General features: G+C 30.9%; 1 protein-coding gene and 1 long non-coding RNA gene across 2 annotated transcripts in view; both read right to left on the bottom strand.

Annotated features, from left to right (window-relative positions):
* LOC127715671 (uncharacterized) overlaps positions 1 to 19,222 on the bottom strand; it is a 203,723-nt gene that overhangs the window by 125,959 nt on the left and 58,542 nt on the right. The gene's annotated exons all lie outside the window — the stretch shown is intronic.
* LOC127715703 (uncharacterized) lies at positions 2,844 to 8,078 on the bottom strand. Its single transcript, XR_007988557.1, has 3 exons — positions 7,950 to 8,078; positions 6,881 to 6,968; positions 2,844 to 2,941 (listed from the first exon to the last, which is right to left on the bottom strand). It is a non-coding gene; the product is annotated as an uncharacterized LOC127715703 (long non-coding RNA).

Raw genomic sequence — 19,222 nt, 5'->3', positions numbered from 1 at the left:
TTAATTTGCTAAAAATGTTATCATAATAATTATTCTATTTACAGTCGTTCTTCTACTGAGTATTGTGAGTACGATAATCAATTACAGGAGCATATAAATCTTTAAATCTAACCATATAAGGAACTTTTGTGACTTGAAATTAACAATTTACATTATATTGAAGAGGAGGACAGTTCAATTCTAAATTAAAACAATTCTTTAACAATATTTTGAAAGAAATTGTAACCTAAAGCAAGACAAGACAAGATAGATATTCTTGAAATTGGTACGCAATCCACGATTAGTGACCTCATTGGTCAATGACGACATTTTCGCACACAGCTGTTTATAATCCACAAAAGTCGACATTGACTGTACTACATGTAATAGGATTATTTAAAACAGAGTTATTACAATTAGGGTTAAAATATTTGTCCAAATATAAAACAGTTTTATTTTCAAGACATGCATTTTTTTATTGCATGTAATGCCAGGCAATTGTAACCTATCTGTGACCTGTACTGAAGTCTTCGTGATGTACATGTATGAGTTGTAGTTATATATGATTTTTTTTACGGAAATAGATCATTTCCAACTAAAAGCTAAATGAAGGATTATACTTACTCGTGGATACTCGCATATGAAGCGACGAATTTCGGAACATAGCCTTTCACTCCAAAACCACCTAGTGCCGTCGAACAGTATTCCCACACAGTCAGTGTTTATAGCAGGATCAGCAATGCCTGAAATAATTATCCGACTATTTATTTCGCCTATCATCTTAAATAACACAAAAGGGACACAACCAATATAGTAGACAGTCTTGTTCATCCCGTCTACCAATTTATTAAAACAACTTAAAGGTATACTTTGCCTCGTCTTGTGGAAAATCTATCCACTGTAAATTACATATTCTCATAAATAACTTGTTCATAACTGTTATCTCAGAGGCGATGTTGTATTCGAGTATTTTTTCACAATGATGGAAGGATATATTTTTAGTAAATTTATTCAAAGTTTGCAGCATATATTTAGGAAATCATAACTGAAAATTTGCTGTACCTTCTATAATAAAGCATCTGGATCTGGTCATAAAAATATTTATATTAGTTATGAAAAAAGGGATGTTATAAATATTCTAAATTGAAACTTTAATGTTGCCTTAAAAGAAACTTCAGAAAAACCCACTACCGTTCACAGTTTCAATGTTGTTCAAATGTTCATATATTAATATTCAGTCCGTTTGAATTTGAACATTTTAAACTACTAAATAGATGAAGGTTCTGTCCTCAATAGTCACATATATTTATTCAAGTGTCACAAAACCCTACGCTTGATCTGATAACTATCTTTAGATCTTTAAAAAGAATAATCTCATAGATTTCTTACACGGTAATGCATATAGGAGTTAATTTCATTTTGGAATCCTACTGAATTTGATAATTATTTGATAATTTCGTTATGTTATCAATTACAAGTATTTCAAACAGAACTACTAAATGAAGATAATTCAAACATAATCTGGTATCGAACATAAGTTTGTGATACAGATTTTGTAATGAAACTAAAACAATTGTTCAAACAAAATATCATTACGTTTTTTTAAGGATTGTCAATTTAAGTATAATATGTGGTTTGCGATTTTTTACCTTGAATATTTTTATTTGAAAACATATTCTGTGATGCAATTCCTTTGAAAAGTACCAGACTAATTAAAATAGTAACCATTTGTCTATGGTATATTTGTTCATTTTCTTCGTCAATACAAATGCCGATTGAAGTTTCGACCCTGAAGGTTACGTCATTCAAGTGGTCCTTGTACTGCTGTGTTGAGATGAAGTATCGTTGATACGGAATTTTTTTCTATGTTAACTGTTTATTTGATGATAAATTATTCAAAACATTAAGGTGTTTCTACTCAAAGCATATATGGTTTTTGTATTCATTAGGACGTTTAAGTGGAATTTTTAGTGTTCAATGCCCATGAACTTATAGTAGTTTATGAAGTTGCTGTATAACATTTTTATAAGGAATATTGATGAATATGAGAGTATTTTAACATCATTATATTTAATGAGCAGAGTAACTACTTGTACTTCTCTTCTAAAACAGATAGCAAGACTAGTATGGTTTGAAAAATTTGTAAAAGAGATTCGTTTGTTCATCTGCCTTTCTTATCTTCTATACCGTTTTCAGAGTTAAATTGTCTTCCTGTACATATTTAGATTGTATTATAAAAGAGAGCTAAAATATACTAAAGCTATATTCAAACCCATAAGTCGAGAACAAACTGACAATGTCATGGCAAAAAAAAACCGGAAGACGACTCTAAGAAACAGCAGTAAACGAAACACAACATAGAAAAACCAGGGATGATATCAGGTGTTTTGGAAGTGGAAGTGTAAGAAGATTCTGCTCCACCAGTGGCACCCGTCGGAACCAGATATTTAGTCTTATTCGGTAGGTCACATTCGAAAAAAAATATTTGTTAAGTGTTTTTGTAGCCTTTTGTGGATCGGATGAAAAAGTATTGATGGCTAATCCTTGTTAGTCTATTTAATTTTTCACGACCTATTTTATACACACACGTCTTTTGTTGAATACCATGTACTGTCCTAAAGATGACTCTTGTTTTTTGGTGGTGTTTGTTTGCTGTCTCATTGACGTTCATCCCACATATCTATTTATTCCTATTTTCCCAAAATTTTGATGTTGCTCTTCTCTTTAGAATAACATGTGTCAAAATAAAATCGAAAGTCAATAACACCAAAAGAAATTAATGTAAAAAACAAATTGTTATTTGTATGATGGATATTATTTTGCTTAATTATCATAAAAAAGTAAAATTTACCTATTCCGAATGGTACAGCATTGATTGCAAATGGACCATTTTCTATTTCAAATGTGAAGATCCCATCCATGTCTATGTCATTTGCACCGGTCCACACAAATTGATTATTTGCTGTAAGAATAATTAAATTCAAATGAGTTTCATCGCAAATCAGTAGATTAAACAAAAAGATTTTGAACACAAATACCAAACTCCAATGTAAATTAATAAAAGAGTCTATAAAACATGATAAACCAGATTTTTTTTAACCAGCGACTTGGTACAGGAATTTTTAGAAGAAAAAGTAAAAATTCTGTCGAGGTTTAAAGGAACGAAAAACATGAGTTACAACGATGTAAACGTTATGGAAGTAACCGTATGGACGAAAGATGTAAAAAAAAAATGTTTTTCGAAAAATAGAATTTGGATTTGGTAATATTGAAAATGTACATATCGAATAAGATTCTTTTTCATTTCTGACTTATTTACATGTATGTTCCTCAAATCGCTTTCGTTGTTCGTGAATATTACCAATACATGAAGGGGGATGAAAACACAAATATCATTTCCACTTCATTTTCAATGTAAAATACAAAGTAAAGAATTTGTAGCGTTTGATACAGTTTTCAATTGTCACTTCTATCAGGGCTCAACACTAGACACACATTTTGAAATAAAGATAAAAGTTTCAAGAATTCTGAAAAGTTGTCAATATAATCAGAGGTTATCTTTACATTATTGAATAGCAATTAACGGGAATTAACTTCTTTCTTGAGTGAGAATTTATCAGAGCAAGAAAGTGGAAAATGTTGTTTTGTTGGCTACTCTCTCTTTATCAATATGTGTTACCTTAAGGACTTAGTAGCAAGTCATTTCGTACCTTGACCATTTCTTACTTTTGTCATTTCCTACCCAAAATTACCATTAAGTGCCCATGATCAAAACGATTTCGTATCTCATAGATAAATACAATTCCACTCTAAATTTAATGTTTACTATTTCGTATCATATATATTTGTAAATCAATTAAATTTTGACCCAAAATCGGTATTCGAAATTTTTTTTAAATAAAAATGTATAATTGAAAAAGGGAAAGATCCTTCACACTGCCCCATTAAAAGTTTTTGAAATGTTTAATATTGAATGCATACTGTTCCATTCAACAAAATAAATAAGTATAATATGTAATAAAACCTTTTGATATAATTTTAATTCAAAAACAAATAATATGACATAAATAAAATGCTTCTCAGCTTCAGAAAATTTCTAAAGACATATGATTTATCGAACTAAGCTATACATGGAAACTTTGATAGTTTTAACTATTCTTTGATTGTTTGCAGGGTTTATCCTTAACTAATTATTTAACTCTGAAAATATGAGGTCAATAACCAACAAAGGAATTATTTTCTGCAACTATTTTTATAGTTATTAACAGCTGTTTTGTCGTGAATGCAGTGAAATGGGATATTCACTCAAGAAGAAAGCCATGAATAAAAATGTTTGCATAAGAATTTGCACCTTATGTGACCAATCAAAGAACTTGCTATGGCTTTTCAATTTGAGAAATATTGTACGAAACACGTATAAATCTTCCGTGAGGTACGAAATGGTATACATATAAATATTTCATGAGGTATAAAATGGCAAACATATAAATATTCCATGAGGTACGAAATGGTCAGGGTACGAAATGGGGGGTACGAAATGGTTAGATTACGAAATGACTATGATTCAAGGACTTACACAGATAAACACATATTTAACAATATAAAACTCAATTTCAACTACTTAAGTTGCCTTGTCTTTTGCAAGTTTTATTAGAATGTCAACTCTTGTTTAAATGAAGACTATTTGTACTGTAACCAAGTTTTGAAGAACACGTGATACAATGATTTGAGCTATTTTTGAATTACTATAATACTACGAAAATAATGAAAAAAATGTTGATATGATGTTGAAATTGATGCTCCTGTATTATTCGGTTAATAACATTCACGGTACAATTTTTACTGCACGAAATGCTCATTGCGACAATAAATGTCTCCTGGGTGATGATCGAGGATAAACATTCAAAAATTCAAAACATAAGTCAAACGTTTTAAAGCTGATAAAACCAAAACGGGTGAACATGTTTAATATTTTTTTATATAAAATCAACTTATTTTAATATTTTATTAGCTGTACCTTCTTTTTGGTACTTCGGCACTGACGTGGTTTATAACACACCATTTATTAGAATTTTCTGTTGATGAATTTAGAAGTTATTAGAAAGCTAATATTCCAACATCCTCAGGTAAAGTTAACTTGGGTGGAATTGGCTATTTGATTTACCATGTTGGTGTTTGAAAGATCTTCTTGGGTCGCCAGATTGCTAGTCTCTGGAGGTTCCATCAGCTTAGTATTCAGTGTTACCGTACTGACATGACTTATTTCATATGTTTCTAAATTTTCCGTTGTTAAGTTTAGAAATTATTAAGAAACTAAGGTTTCAACTCTTGGCAGATGCTTTTGGATAGTTTTTTTAATGTCTATTTGGTCATCAATCTCCTACAGTATTCAAATTTTGATTATAAATCGTTCCTCATTCCTAATGATAAAGTAAAATTAAGTCAACAGTAGTTTAGCGATGTTCAAGTCTCAGAAAACGATAAATGATACAAAACGATAAATGAGACAAAGCAAAGGAACATACAAAAGCTGAGGGAATCGTTGAACTCAAAAAGAGCAAGACTGTGTGCGTCGACAAGGTAAGCGTCTTCTTCTATGCATGCATCAGCAGTCGTGCCAATCCAAATATTCAGTCAAAATGTTAAAATCAGAAATAGGACATAATTTTCATAACTCAGGTGATAAAAGTAGACCCAGAGGGAGCTTCAGACGCATCAAAATCATCGGGTGTTCTTTTTTATCAGCTTATATTGGGTAGTTATCACTACAGGCTGACTTCCAGTCCGAGGGATGTCATCAGCTCGAGAGTCGGACATTCTGCACAGATAAGGTTTATTGCATACCTTTCATACATTTTCTCCATTAACATGTAGAAATTATTAGGAAACTAATCAAATCTATACAAATTTAATCAGACAAAGTTAACCTTAGGTTGAATTGGTGGAATTGTCTATTCAGTATATGTCCCTTTTGATCATAATGCTTCTACAGTATAGATACGTCCGTGACTTTTCAACATTAAAATAATGATAAATTCAGAAAAGTGCTTTGAACGAATAGCCTTATAAAATGACTGCATAAGGGTTGAGATATGGGACAGTTAAATGAGATCGAGTCGCTAGCGAGGGACTATCCCCTTTCTTTTTCATATAGTTGCATTGCGCAAATTCAACAATTGAATACAGGACTAATTTGTATCTTTAAATAACTCTCTTACAAACTTGTACTTTTATTTTGTTGTGACAAATAAATAGTTCACCTATCTTCATCCAGCTGCTATTATACCTGTGAATCTTGTTTAGTTTTTGAATGTCTTTGGGATGAGGTTAATGTAAGCTTATGACAAAGTTAAAAACAACAAGAGGGCCTACTGGAATTGTCACACATTTCTTTTATGAATTGATGAATATCCTTGATACACTAAAACAAATGAAGAGGAGGGTAACTGGTTTTGCTAAAAATTAAATGAGATAGATTTTTAGTAATGTATATTATGGAATGAAGTTATCGTATTAACCTTTCTTTTATATCGTAAAACAAATTGTATAACAATATGTATAAAATATTCACACAATCTATCACTATCTATATTTAATTTCTTTGAATTTTATATATGAATGATATGCAAATGATTGCAATCATTTATTAAAGGATAAGTGATTTTATATAGATAATGTTCTATTAATCTTTCGAACGTGAAAATACATGTACATATACCTAAAAAAAATAAGAAAATATTCTGTATCATGACGTACTAATTGCTGTTTGACGCTCTTATGCATTACTTATTTTACAATTACTAAATACAAGTAAATAGATTGCATTGTAATAAATAATCGATCTTTCTACATGTTTAAATAACTTCACTAAAAAAGAATTAATGTTACACTCTCAACTTACGAAAATTAAATTCATTTCTAACAGAAGAGGCTTCTAGTTCACTGTTTGGTCTCCACAGGTAGGCACCTGGTGTCATGATACATTGCGCCTGAAATTTAGTAAGATGAAATACATACCATATTTACATTTAGTTCACTGAATTTGTATGTGTATACATAGATAATTTGTTATTTGAAAATAAAATGTTCTTAAAGTGTAAATGCTAGTCATCGTACAAGTGAGAGGTTTAGCGCTATAAAACCAGGTTCAATCCACCATTTTCTACATTTGAAAATGCCTGTACCAAGTCAGGAATATGACAGTTGTTGTCCATTCGTTTGATGTGTTTTGTCATTTGATTTTGCCATGTGATTAGTGTCTTTCCGATTAAATTTTCCTCGGAGTTCAGTATTTTTGGGATTTTACTTTTTATGCCTAGCCAGTATTGTTTTCGAGTTTAAGAACATACTTATATATATGTTTTTTTGAATTTGTAAATAGGTTGCTGTTTCATCTACATATGTCTCCCATATCGTGACTGCAATTTGGAGTCAGTATTACGTCAAAGACCATTCAGTTATTTTGTTCTACTATTTTATTCTATTATCAAAATATTATTGTTGAATCAGATCAAATTATGTCCAATCGATCTCGGCTTCGTTCAACATCATGAAAAAGCGTCAAATGCTTTTCAAGTATAAAATTTCATTTCTTTCTATTACCTACAATTAACCAGACTTTCAACAAACGTACTATATAAATCTAATACAGAAACAACTCCAGCGACATAATTATGAACACTGCACATAAACTTATACAATAGGGTTTGAAAGTTGTTATTCTTCGTATACAGATTCGGGTAATACATTTTTTTATTACACGTCTAAGGTAATGATAACATATAAAATTACTTAAGTCAGAGATTAAGAATTCTGTAATGTCACTTGATAAATTCATCAAACATACCTTGATTGTAATCTTATACTCCGCTTACAGATTAAATAATGTATTTTGAACGGTTTTTGATTCTTGTTTGTTTTTTGAAGTAACAGTCTGGTTCTTGCAACTAGTGATTAATTAACATACTCACCAGAGCTAGACTCCACGCTCTATTATTAGAAGCAGCAGAACCACTATAGGAATAACAATTTGTACTAATTGCTTGGTTTGGTAACAGTCTGAACCCCGCTGGGCAATTTTCCGGAACACATGGCGCTATTTATATGAAAAAACCATATGGGATAAACATTTTGAACAATCGCAATTAAAACACAAAAAGATAAAGCAATGGCGTATTTAAAATTACTTAATGAATAAATGACCATGATAAAATATTGAAGAACGTCATTAAGGCAACATAGGTATCGAAAGGAATACAAATTTTGATATAGAAATATAGAAGATACAGGCATTGCTTAGGATGCACCAAAAGTGTTATTTTCTGTCAATATGGAGTATAAAGATAAGACGATGTGGTATGATTGCCAATAATACAACTCTCTACCAGAGACCAAATTGATGTACATTAAAAGCATGATATTTTTATTTTACACATCAGTTTGTGATAAAAAATTTAAAAAAAAACACAAAAGAAGAAAAAGAAAGATTACAAGAAAACGAACAAAGAGAAGAAAAAGTGATAGAAAGAACAAAAATGAAGAGAAGAACAAAAGAAAACAGAAAGAAGGAAGGCATTAATAACATTGCAAGAAAATACCAAATGTATTTGTAAAAGATAACGTTATTACAGTGTACAATTATCACAATGGTTTAATCTTTTGTCGTTACCATTATTTGTAAAGGAACTAAATACATTAAACTTGATTTCCGGTTTAGTTTTGCATTTTGACCCAGTATATTTAGGTTGGTTTTACGTTGAAATTATTGTGTTGAAATTAATTAACAATTATGCAGACAATTTGTGATTATATTATATAAAAACATATGTGAATTACAGTTATTATTCTGCGAGGGTATCACTTTTAAACCAACTTTTTAAAGGTAACAATTAGATAAAATAGAAACAAAAATGAAAAGGAGGACGCTTTTATGACATTCACTATCTCCGTATAGGAAGTGAATTTTACAGTTTAAATAATAATTAAGAAATAATTCATGGAAGCCATAGATTTGTTGGAAATTTACACATGGCCTGGGCCGTGATATTCGAATAACGCTCAGCATAAAATTCGAATATCACGGCCCAGGCCATGTGTAAATTTCCAACAAATCTATGGCTTCCATGAATTATTTCGATTCTAATAGGACAAATACGGTCATTTAAAAACTGAAGCGAGGGTGGGAATGCCGTGTGTGCTGCTGTACTTTTTTACTCCCTGTTAGATGAAGCTTAAACTCTCTAATAGATATGTAGCTTGCATGAATTATTTTTCGTAAATAACCTCTAGAAAAAATGAACTTTATTCTTTTAATGCTCAAACCGAACATTTGCCATTTTTAATCTACATGTTTTTCTCGTAAGCTACGGTCAAATCAAAGATGACATTTCGTAACTAAGGAGCCACCATATTGACTTGCTGAAATCAGTAAATATGCGAATAATGCATTAGAATAGAAAATAAAACAACACCTACCTCAAAGAATCATTTTAATGTAATAGTATACGAATTTCAATGGTTTAGGTAACGGAAAAACCTTCAGCTTTAGCGTTTTTATTTGTATGACGTCATGTTTTGAAATGACTTAAATGCGCCAAAAGCAATCATGAATTTTCGCGGAATTTTATTTTATTTTGATTTTGTCGATTTCTCAGAGGTCTTGTGCATTAATTCTTTTTGTTATGCATCCGAATAAGAATGAAAGTTCTGTAGTCTTTTTTCAATTGCAATTTTTAAAACCATAAAATCGGCATAGCGTTTGCAAATAGGTTCTGATACATGTGGATTTACGAGGGAGGTATATTGTAACATCCATTACTATGTATATCTCTGAGTCTGCGCTAAGTATAGATATATCGAGAATTTTATCACGGTGTTGTTTACAAAGCGAAAGAAGCACGTCATATTAGAATATCGTATTTTATCTACATGGTTGTCATTTGACTACGCCAGTGAAAGGTTAAATTAAATACATTTAACACCAAACCTTTCTAACAATTGTAACAAATCTCGCTGACTATCTATGATAAAGGGTAAACACTTATCAATGTTTCGAATTTGGTTGTTTTTATTTATATTTTAATGAATAGCTAATTATGGGAAGTCAGTTTATGAACTTGTTAAGATTGTTTTTTTCTGAAAGAGGGACGAAAGATACCAGAGGGACAGTCAAACTAATAGATCGAAAACAAACTGACAACGCCATGGCCAAAAATTAAAAGACAAACAGACAAATAATAGTACAGATGACACAACATAGACAACTAAAGACTAAGCAACACGAACCCCATCAAAAATTGGGGGTGATCTCAGGTGCTCCGGAAATGTTAATGTTCGCATTCAATCCAAGTATACGGATTGGGTGTATATTGAGAATTTAATTAAGAGCTTTTATTACAGAAAGCAGAATTTTCTATGCTGTTGATTGATGTATCATGAAATAGTCAAACAAAAGCATCAACGCAAGGTTCTTCTGAGTTTGTATCGCCAGCGTTGGTTGACACATTGATAAGTCTACGCACATAGTACATTAAAGCAATTGTAGTTTACCGGTGTTAAAATCTGGTAAATAGATTAAGAGGACAAATTAAGGTAGCGAACACATATTGAGGAATTAACTTGTCCCCAAAAGGATCTAGACTGGGTCCGTCGAAAGGATAAGCATCGCCTGTTTTGCATGCATGACTCGCCATGCGAATCAATATTCTGGCAATCGGGAATAGGACACAATCTGTAAAATAACTGATGATATGGATATTCTGGTATCAGCATACAAAGCATGAATAATATCGAGGTAAGCACACATAACACGTTGTCTGGAATACATGTACATTTCTAATCAATTAAATGCATGTTCGCTTAATGTCCCAACTCTTTCATATAAGTTAATCTCATATGAATTTGGCTATTTTGGGTCCCTTTTGATCAAAAAGCTACTCACTCATTTATGGATTTATATATCATTTGTTTCCAAATTTTTTTGTTGAACAGTCCCGATAAAGATAGATTAAGAAAAATGTTATTCTGATTTAAATTCATCATGAATTAAAAGCAGTGAAAACAAAATTCGTAAATCATTTGGATGCTCTAAGTATACCTTCGGCAGCAAACTAGCATATTTACGCTTTTATTATGATATGACTTTTATTGTAGTACCATAAGCATTTAAGCATTACAGAAATTTCGAGATTGATGGAATGGTTATTTAGATTACAGAATAGTTTTGTGGATAATTAGATCATTATACCATCCTTGATAAACAGAATGCTTACATAATGTTCTTAATAATTTTGGTCGAGAAAGGCCTTGAGTACGCATAAAAAGTGAACGGTGTACTTAAATATTAACATATTAACGTTGCAATTGCCTTTACTGGTGTCGATTTAATTTGAATGTTAAAGTTGTATTGATGTCTTGGACTACTGAAATATTTCCTCAAAGACGTTTTGAGAATGATGACGCCAAAACAGAGGTCAGTGTATACCTTGTTGAAAAGTCACATACATGTATTTAAGGAAAGACCGGACACCTGTGACGTCTATGACGCAATATAGAATAGAGACAGATCTGAGAAAAGGTCACAGATTTGAGGCTGGACATAGATTTGAGTCTTACATATATAATATATTTATATGAAATAAAGAGATGTGGTACAATTGTCAATTCGACAACTATTCACAATAGACTAAAGGACGGTGATGTAAATAATTATGTGTCAATATATAACCGACAGCAATGTAAGCTTATTCAAGAGGCGGTATCCTCATTTTTTACTTATTCTTCAAGAGTTTTCCTGGTTAAACAACAGTGAACAGGTAGAACTAAGTGTTGTAAACTATACTTACTAGTCGGAGCCGGGACTAACACAGTTATGATTTGAGCTGGTACTGGCGCAAGCACAGTCGGCGCTAGTGCAGCCGGTGCCGTCGCCGCAAGTAGTAAGGGTACAAGTATTAAAAGAGGTACAAGAGCTGAAAAAGCTGATAGAGCTGAAAAACCAGCCCCTGTATCACCTACTATACCAGTCCCTGCGCCAGCTCCAGGAATAGCTTTAGAATATAAAACAAAATCGTGATTGTATGTTATGTTATGTGTGCTAATGATATTTTGATTATATTCAACACAGACAAAGTCCAATTGGAATCAGTTGATATAGATAAATGCAGTCCTGTTTGTTAAAATATCTTCTTTTAATAAAAAAAAAAAACAAATTTTGTAGCAAAACTTATTTATTGAGTACTGACAAACATGTATTGTTGAATCTGTTAAAGGTCTATCCAATAATATGACCAAATGACTGTTAGGACATTCTATTTTTTCAAATCTTCTCATTTCTTACTTCCGACTTGATTTCTAACTTTTTTCAGTTAAAATTTCTCATTACCAAAAAAAGCCCGAGAAATGTCAACATGGAATTGAGAAATGTCAAGTTTAAATGACAAATTAACAAAATAAAAAACAATTACTGGTCTTCCGTACAAATGAGACATATACAGACTCGTCCAATTCTCTTAATGTGTTTTCTTTTAACGGCCTTTAACACATTATTCATTTGTAAAACGTATTATATCGTTATATCACTTGATGATTTGTCTTAATATTCAAATTTTCCAGTGTCCAGCTCTAATAAGCACGCTAAAATAATGCGTCATGAAGATGATACAGATTATTATAATCGCAAACGCATACAAAGTTGTCCCTGAAGTCAACAGTATATTTAGTGTCAGGAAGTAGATGTAAACAGAACTTCAAATTTTGAAATGATAATTCGTCACATTAAAATGGAAGATAAAGAGTTTTAAGTCTTAAAAATATATTTCTTATGACTACAAATATAACTCTTTTTATTCTATTTTACTAGAAATCATTCTAGTTCTTAGAAATCAAGAAGTATAAATTAATGAACCGCAGAAGAGAAAACAAGTATCTATGTACAAACTATTTAAACTCACAAAATATTAATATTACAAAATACCGTATTCCATATCTAGCAATTGAATACAAACATGAAATAAAAGGGTGCTGTTACGATGGAAAATAGTTTCAACTTTAAAGGCATGTTTTTTTCCCTATTTGCATGAAACATGAGTCAAGGCGTACATAATCTTAAGGAGTGTTTGAAGTTAACCATTTGTAATGAGGTTAGGTATCGTGTCATATTAATAGACTACTGGGTTTAATAAATTACATAACCCATCTTGTGGTAATGCTTGAAATAATATTTTTAATGGTGTCCAGATAGATTTATCTTTTGCGAATATATTGAATTTTGGTTATACAAAAGAAATAAAAACGTATGAGGAATTGTTAAGCTAACAATGTATAAAACATAAGCAAGCTAAAAATAAGAAAAACTTAGATTGATCTAAACAATTACCGGCAGACCTTAATACACTTAACTGATACTAATTTCAGACATCACTGAAAAAGATGTAAAACGAAATCGTAAAGGCTTAATATTCTAATTGGACTTCTGTTATAAAAAATATGGAAAAAATATCATACTATTGCAACTTTGTAATGTAATGGATATGCATATTGTTCGAATAAATGTGTAATAATCAATGTTTATAACCATGTATCAATTTACCATTTAATTACCTCCATCTCCAAGGCCTTCAATAACGAAAAACTCCGACGTGTCCGGTCCTGGTATGAACTGCGCTAAGCACGAACTTTTAGATAGAAATACCACAATCAAAACAATCATACATAGCTGTAAATAATAAACTTACGTAAAATATATATGTGAAGACAATTATTTTAAGTCATTTGCATAATTATGTTAGACATTTGTTTTCTTATCTTTTCTTATTATTAGCAAGAATAAGGTAATCATGTCAACTCAACACTTTATTACCACAACATTTTACGGTCAAACTTATTGTCGTAGAATTAAATTAACGTTCGGAAAATTGTAAAAATATACTATCATCTATTGCAAATGCATTATACTTTTCATAAAACTATTTAAATTCTCAACGTACCGCATTCGTTACAATTTTATATCCAATCATTGCCTTCCAAGCATTATTTATCAGTTGGTAATTATTGTAAAGCCAAAAAATTTGGATTTTATTGAAAAAGCACACACTAGGGATATTCTTTTTTATACGTATCACTTCATTACCATTTTAGTTAACTTTGGATCCATTGTTATTCCAATTGTTTCAGTCTCAGAATTTTTTCTTGGACAATGGTTGTATCTACACATACAGACGTTACAGGCAAAATGAATACTAAATGAATATTTAAACTAATTTCTAATTAAAAGTTATTTTGAAGTACAAAATAGGCAATGTTCTTGAACACTTATCGTATCAGTCAAATATCTATAAATTTATTTCGTATCCAGTAAAATGGGAGGGTAGTTTTTGAAACCATATAACATGGGGTATTTGGAATATTTTCAAATGGTTTGCGTATTCATACTTTCAGACCGTATGCAAATGAGCGTGTTTAAGTTATTCTTTAAGGGGTGTAGATGTATGATTCTTTCAAAATCTGTTTTAAGTGTATAAAAGTTATTCCATTAAAAGTTATTTTGAAGTACAAAATAGGCAATGTTCTTGAACACCTATCGTATCAGTCAAATATCTATAAATTTATTTCGTATCCAGTAAAATGGGAGGGTATTTTTGAAACCATATAACATGGGGTATTTGGAATATTTTCAAATGGTTTGCGTATTCATACTTTCAGACCGTATGCAAATGAGCGTGTTTAAGTTATTCTTTAAGGGGTGTAGATGTATGATTCTTTCAAAATCTGTTTTAAGTGTATAAAAGTTATTCCAGTCAAAGTTATTAATACTATTGGACTTAAAATCATAACAATAAACTGATCAATAATGTATTCAAAAAATTGAAAAATGTTTTTAAAATTTAGGGTTTGCGTTAATATATTTATTTAAGCAAGGCATATTCTTTTCTTTAAATGCATTTAATATAACATATAAAAAAATGATGCTGAAGATATCAAGGTGACAATGGTAAGCCAGATATTGAAGATTAACAGACAACATAACGACCAAATCAAACACAACGACGAAAAGACAAACAAAAAAAGTCCATTGAAATCTTTACAAAAAGTAACAACTGAGTAATACAAAGCCAATTTGCTCCGAAAGTGTAAGCATATTTTTCCCAACGAGTGGAATCCGGCGTGCTTTTCAGTGCGATTATAATTCGATGATGAGTCTCAATTGGTGATACCATAAGTGAGAAAAGGAGGACAAGATTGTTGCGTTGACGAATGGAAAATATCCGATGTTATTTGTGAAACGGATAACAGTCAACTATAAACCATGACAGTTTCTATAAAGGGATAACTTCGACTTTATAACTAGCACCATTAGTTCATTAGCTTCCTAATGAAAAGTAATCATATATCAACATGAAAGAGGAAACCATAACAGGAAACGCAATCTGGAATAATATTCGCCAAATGCAGCTGCTGCTAGATTTATGTTCTATTCAAATGAAACATTCACAATTGGAAAATTTAAATTTCCATTTTTGTCTCAGAATTTAGTTAGTTAACCGACCCATTTTTTCAATTCATACATATTTTAAAAGATGTAAGTCAAGATATAAAGCAGAGTCACAATATTCATGGTCTCTTTTATTTCAATAACTCGATTGTATAGATATGTTCAATAACGTCAACAAAATTTGAAGCGGAACTTAATTTAAAAGTATAACATAAAATAAGGAGATGTGGTAGGATTGCCAATGAGTCAACTATCCACTAAAGTCCAAATGAAGTGCATGTTATTAATTATAGGCAGTTATATTGCATTCAACAATGAGAAACCCCCATATCGCATAATCAGCCTAAAATGCCCCGACAAGAAAAATATGAAACATTTCAATTGAAAAAACTAACAGCCTACTTAACTACAAAACAATTTACGAAAAACAGATATGACAGACATGAACTTACGACAACTACTGAACTACATGACAGGCACTTAAAGAATATGGCGGGGTAAAACATGTTTATGAGCGCTCAACTTTCCCCCTAACCTTTGGACAGTGGTGTTACAGCACAATATAAGAACAAACTACATGTATGAAAATCAGTTGAAAAGGGCTTAACTCATGCATATTTTCCATTTTTTAGATACTTTATATACTATTAATGCTTTTAAAAAAAACCCACTACATTGCTTTAATTCAGATACAGTTATAATTCTACATTTATTCAAATCATATGTAATATGTATGACATCGTTATTGAATTAAATAAATTCTGTTTTGTTAACTTAGGTCAGAACTTAAAAATTTCGAGATTTTTACGTTTAAGCCAAAATGTTATGAGTAAAAAAAGGAAGATAACAGGCGTTTGTTGACAATGGTCAGTGACTATCATAGTGAAGTTGTGTTAATTTATTTTAATCGGATATGCATGAAGTTAGGGCAGCTGATGTTTTATAATAACTGTTTGTTTAGGACAAATGGGTTGCCTCCAAAATAATGGTATTAACTTTAAGAAAGAGATTTTGAAAGAATTGTGTCCTTCCCGAACACCTCGGTTGGTTAATCCGGTCATGTTTTCTGCGAAATGTTTTAGTCATGATGGTGATGTTAATTTTCTTATTTGTGTCTTTTGATCTTAATTTTTCTAACCTTTTAGACAGTGATGTAACAAAACACAATTTTTAATTAAGTTAAGTCTTTGTTTATTAGGTGAACATTTATGCAAAATGCATCTTTCTGCATAAAAAATTATACAAAGCACCATATTTAGCGATAGAATAAAAAAAAAAGTGGACAACCGACATTGTCATGAATAAAAGTCACATCAAATGAGAACAAAAGGACAACAACTGCCACGAAGTTTTGAATTACAAACATCATTAGATGATTCCAACGAACCATCAGCACCTAAAACATGTATATTCATTAATAATCAACGCGTGCATATATTTAACTCGGTTGCATGGCTTTCGATTGTTGATGAGAGGTAACATCAACATTTTTTGTTAAAATAGAATCAAAAATGTCTTAAATTTATTTTAAAATATCGGTACAAATATGCCAAAGGATTAATTGAGCAACAATAATCATAGAAACGAGAAACATGCACAATAGTTAAGGAAAAAGCTAATAATTATATACTAAATAGTACTTTGAAATCTTACCTGGTAATGTTGAGCCATCCTGCTCACTCTGTTTCGCTCTTTGGGAACTTTGATGTTCACATGCGGTATTTAAAAGGTTAAAAGAATTTTTAACTAAGCGGCATATGCTGTATGAACCAATAGGTTGCTGTTACAACTCTTCAAATAATGAAAACATACACCCTGTTATTGATTGATGAATTACAATTTGTTTGTAGAAATGTATTTATTTTAAAGCCAATATAGTCAAGGCATATTGCGTGTATTAGTTGTTCCGGTTAAAGGCGATACTTGTATATGTTATAATTATAAAAGTCGGAAGTAAATGACTGGAATATTTAACGCGGTTAATTTACCTTACCTTGATAAGAAGAACTTTAATATTAAACCCGTTATATAAAGTATATGTGTGCCGTGTAAAAATCAGAATATTTGATACGATTGCCAATAGAACAACTATCTTCCAGAGACGAAATGACGTTGATGTTAACAAGTTATAGTAACCATCAACGCTGGGCAAATCAAAACCCATTTAAACCCATAGTAAGCTATATAAAGTTCAAAATTGACAAAATATAAAACAATTCAAACGATAAAACTAACGGTCTTATATATGTTCAAAACAATAACCAAAACCAAATATGACACACAGCGACCAACACCAACCACAAAATTACAAGTTCATTAATTAGTTCGATTTTCTGGTCCATGTGTTACTTATTACTTTGTGTGTTTGTTTGTAAGTCTGTTTCTGAGGAGTCGGTTTTTAGAAGTGGTCTATATATGTGAAATAAAAAAAAACATATCACAGAAAACGTTTACACGAAATGTGTTTTGTCGGATAGTTTAGTCGGTACTTTTGCCTTCAACATGCTGAATTGAAGAATCAGGTTATTGTACTTTAATCTAAAACAAATTGACTTTGCTTTGGCTCCTGTCTCTAAGCTATTTTTTCCAATGCCTTTAAATGATTTATGAATAAACTTATCAAAGATACAAGGCTTAACATTTCTTAACGTCAGACTCGCGATTCAAAAGTTAAAAAGGCTTATAAAGTACGAAGTTGAAGAGCAATGCTGATCCAAAATTTTCAGTTCTGACCATATCAATGATAACACAGAAGGTATAGTGTCCGATCATGTTTTTCGAGTGATATGATCGAGTAATTTCGTGACTGACCACGGTTTTTTTTTGCGAATGAATATGATAAAAAATAAAAACAATCAAACGTCCTTTCTCATAATATGAAATACACACTTGAACTTTATATACAAGATCATACAAGGTAAATTAGTATTTATGATAAATATATAGTACCAACAAGTTCAATTCAGCCTTAAAATGCTTTTATTCCACAACCATAGAATAAAGCTATTTTTGTACACACACTAATGCAAATGCGAAAGGAAATGAATACATGGAATCTATTTATCCTTAATGTATTCAGTCACTTTACACAATTTGTTGGTATTCCATTGAGAAGGACATTTTGATAATAAATTAATTTTTATATGTCCCGGTTTTTTCGAAAACAGTCATGTTTTTTTCGAGTGCGGTACAGATTCTATCGAGTGCATAAACCAATTCCTATAGCTTAAAATGATATATATTAGTGCATTTACGTTAAAAAAACAATGAGAAGGTTCAAATAAAGTACTTTCCATAGAACGACACGAAAGCATAAAACCAGTTTAACAAGTACATTTCATAAAAAAAAAGCATCGTTCATTTATATATACTGTTCTTTGTATAAATAAATTTACATGGACACCGGTATACGTATATTTGGATACATCAAACATGACTGAGCCCAAGTGAAGACTGTTGACATTATGCACAACCACTGTATTCAATCCAATCAGGTTTACGTTTATATCGATCCAACATGTCCATCCACACCAATGGAATTATGTTGGAACGATACAGAAGATCAAACTCCAGGTAAATATGTTGTATCGATCAAAACATACGTAAACTTGTAAAAGTTTGGATTAACAAATTGGGTTATGCATGCATATCAGGAGACGTTTTTCCTCTTTGTTATGAATCTTTTGGGTATTCTCTCTAAGTTTGTTTATTCGTAAATGTTAATGATAGTTAAACGTCTGTTAATTTCTGTTG

The sequence above is a fragment of the Mytilus californianus genome, unplaced genomic scaffold (assembly GCF_021869535.1).
Source record: "Mytilus californianus isolate M0D057914Y unplaced genomic scaffold, xbMytCali1.0.p SCAF_9, whole genome shotgun sequence".
NCBI lineage: Eukaryota > Metazoa > Mollusca > Bivalvia > Mytilida > Mytilidae > Mytilus > Mytilus californianus.
This window is presented reverse-complemented; position numbering and strand designations above follow the sequence as displayed.